The following is a 3596-nucleotide window of genomic DNA, read 5'->3' on the forward strand; positions in this document are numbered from 1 at the left end:
GTAAAAACTAATTTGTATTCTGTTGCTGTACCTAAATAAATAAATAAATAAATAAATAAATAAATAAATAAATAAATAAATAAATAAATAAATAAATAAATAAATAAATAAATAAATAAATAAATAAATAAATAAATAAATAAATAAATAAATAAATAAATAAATAAATAAAGTAGAGCATAGAATAATATTATGCTACTAACTATGTAGTAGATTCAAAAATACCAAACATTTACATATAACATTTTTTTTTAATTATAAGAAAAACGTGCACAATTTTCAACAAAAACAGTTTAAACAAAAGACACAGAGTGAGTAAACTAGTTTTTGTGACCTAGGTCCCTCTATTGCAATACTTTTAAACACTACCTTAATTTTAAACAGTCACGTGCGCCAACGTTAGGAAAACGTTAACCTATCTACGCTCTAATGGTTCTAATATCTTTTTAATAGCTCTACCTCGAGCGTACTGTGTTAGTTTCACACAGAAACCTGGTGCGGTATGCCAATTTTTTTGTATTCCGAATACTTTTATAGCAAGCCATCTTTGCGTAGTTATAGGAACTGAAACGATGTTTTTGTTCGATGAAAAGCATTTATCTCTACCATTTATTTTCCATTGGTCATAACTTGCAAGTTCATGAACTATGGATATTAGTTTAGGAACGTGTCCAAACAACCCAAATATCTACTATGCCAAGGATTTTTGCGTGATTGATAGTTATGTTTAAAGGGTCAAATTTTCCACAGTATCGTGTTTCTTCAGCTCCTATATTCAGTAACCTTACATTTTATACGTGTTTATAAACTTCTTGCTTTGAAGTAGAGTATAAGTTTGACGTAAACCACAAAATTAATTACAGCATTACACGTCGCCAGAGTGAAAAAAATAAGTATGTTAATATTTAAATTCCTCGTATGTATTATTATGAGCCAGTATGAGCTAATCAATAGGAGCTGATAAAAAATAAAGTAAATAAAATGATGCGACCTGCATTGGGGTGACATCATACTCCAGGGACTGGGACTCTTTAAAATTATAAACATAGATTCGTATTCTGGAAATTCGAATGTGTGACTCAGTTCCAATATGTAAGCTTTATGGTGTGGATTTTATAGAGTTTTAAGATTATTTTTTTATAATACCAGCCTTAACGATGTTCAAGGGAGATGGGAGTGAGACGGGTCCGGTCCGCTCGAGTTGAACCGACCCGCACCGCTCCTACTCTTGTGCGTCGTGTCGGCGCGATCAATTCCTCCCCTGAGTAACTATTAGGTTATACGCGCTTGGGACTGAAATCGGTGATCCTAGATATGGATAATCAGGAAAACGATAAGAACGATTTCAAAACTTAAAACTGTAGAATGTTTGAACTGATTTTTCATTTATATGGAAACAATTACATTGACTTAACCAGAGACAGAGAAAAGCTTTCAGAAAATAATACCTACAGCGCAACGTAACGATGGGGTATAATGAAAACATACTGTTTCGTTTGAAATAATTTTAATTAGTATTTAGAATAGCATAAATAATAATAATAAAGAACCAATATTAAATTACTTAGAGTTATTTTGCCCAGTCATCTGTTTAGATACTACCGCTTTTGCCTGACTTTCCTCAGCCCTCTCGGAGGGTTTAGAGCTCACAGCTCCGCCCAAAGCTGTTAAGTTCGGGTCTTGATTTGCCTTCTCTTTGTCGACATCTTCTGAGTCCGGTTGTTTGTCTTTATTCTTTTTAGCTTGCTTCAAAGCCACTAGCATCTCTGTAAAGCAAAAAAAAAGTGTAGATTTTGTACCTGCACCAATACTTAACTGGAAACATGGTATCTGTCATTGCTGGAGACAATGCATGTGAACCGTATCAACCATTTTATCGCTTGTATTCTAAGCAAAAGTAGACGCTTGTTATTTGAATTAATCTAGCTAAATAGAATGCTTCAATTTATACCTACACACCAAAGTTTACTTAATGAAAAATTCCTAACAAATGTATTTCTCTCAATCTTGAATAAAGTAAGAGAATGAAAAGCTTTATTGCAAGGTATTTGTAACTCACCACGTCGAAAATTTGCTGAGAGCGGCATTGCTGTCTTATCTTCAATTTACCTGTTCATTTTGAATCTTTTCCATGGGACATTTTTGCCCTATTTTTTCTATTTTGTGATCAAATTCATTGTTAATGTCGCGGAAATATGACAGGCAGATTAATGTCAAATTGTTTTTGCTTTTTTGTAAGATTATGTAAAGAGGTTAATTACGAAAATATTTGAAAGAGGTCCGATTAAATCTATAATGTCGATGGATTTATGTTACAAAGAGGAAAAAGGGGCAAAGTAAACATGATCAGTGGGTCTAGACAAAGTGCAAATTATAAACGCAAACCAGTCGAAAAGTGGTCGAAAAGCCCCTTTTTGTATGGAGTTTTGACGGATTCGATTTTCGATTCGATCAAAAAGTGCGTTTTGTCTAGGGGGGCAGGTTTTCTGTTATTTTCTGAGTATATCTTACGAGATGTTTTTATATTCATAACTTTTTCATTAGTCTAACGACTTATTCGTGAATTACATTCAACGATCACTTTAGCTTGTTTTACTAGACCCAGGTAAAATTAGATGAAATTGAAAAATAACAAACTATCTGATTAATCTGATGATAGAACGGAATGATAAAAGGTAACAATGTTATTAAGTTAGGAAAGTTTGATCACTAACAAAGGTAGGTTAGTTAGTTTCATCCAAATGATGTCCACTGCTGGACCTAGGATTTCCACACTTCCAAGTACTTCCCGCGACCTTCACCAGGTCGTCGGTCCACCTAGTGGAAGGCCTGGAAGATCTGCTCACACTCCTAAATATTTTAAGTAAGTAATAAAAATTATAGACTCTTTTATTTTAATCGGTATCTCACTTTAAATGATAATGTTCAACCATGCTTGCTTAGCAAAATATCGTTATTATAACAAAATGTAGAGATCATTAGGCGACATCAATCATCTAATCCCAAAGCGGACGCTTTATTTTGTCAACGACGTGCTAACCAATTTTAATCGCGATATCAAAACGATTTTGTAATAATAATTTAATTGTTTTATAACGGAGATGTACCTACTACGCAACTCAAAAGTTGTGCGTTTAAATGGATTAAGTCTACATTACACGAAATATCAATATGTATTGAAGCTTTGTGTTTGGAGTAAAATATAGTATAAACCATATTCTCAGTGATGTACAATCTCTAAGATATAACTTGATTTATGGCCGCCGTACCTACTGTGTAGGTATTGTTTTGCAGATTCCTATTATTTTTATTTCCTAAAGCCACATTCCATACCTCACTCCTGATGACCGCGACCATCCTATCAAGAGTGTAATGACTGAGAAGACTTTTTATTTAAAAAACAACTTTTGTAAGCCTACTTGCAAATTAAATGAATCATTATAGCAATTTCATAGATTTTTATCAGGATTTAGTCTCCTGTTTCCGTGAATACAGGAAGTGTAATAAAATAACCAGTTTACTTCGTTTTCCCAAAAGAAATAAAACATTAGAACTTCGACATTGCCAATGCAAATCAAGTGAGTTTTGGTACGAAC

General features: G+C 33.0%; 1 long non-coding RNA gene across 1 annotated transcript; it reads right to left on the reverse strand.

Annotated features, from left to right (window-relative positions):
* Positions 1-1490: 1490 nt before the first annotated feature.
* LOC135073577 (uncharacterized) lies at positions 1491-2209 on the reverse strand. The gene is made up of 2 exons (XR_010257645.1): positions 2060-2209; positions 1491-1766 (listed from the first exon to the last, which is right to left on the reverse strand). It is a non-coding gene; the product is annotated as an uncharacterized LOC135073577 (long non-coding RNA).
* Between the last annotated feature and the right edge of the window lie 1387 nt (positions 2210-3596).

Source organism: Ostrinia nubilalis, chromosome 7, assembly GCF_963855985.1.
Source record: "Ostrinia nubilalis chromosome 7, ilOstNubi1.1, whole genome shotgun sequence".
In the NCBI taxonomy this organism is placed as follows: Eukaryota; Metazoa; Arthropoda; class Insecta; order Lepidoptera; family Crambidae; genus Ostrinia; species Ostrinia nubilalis.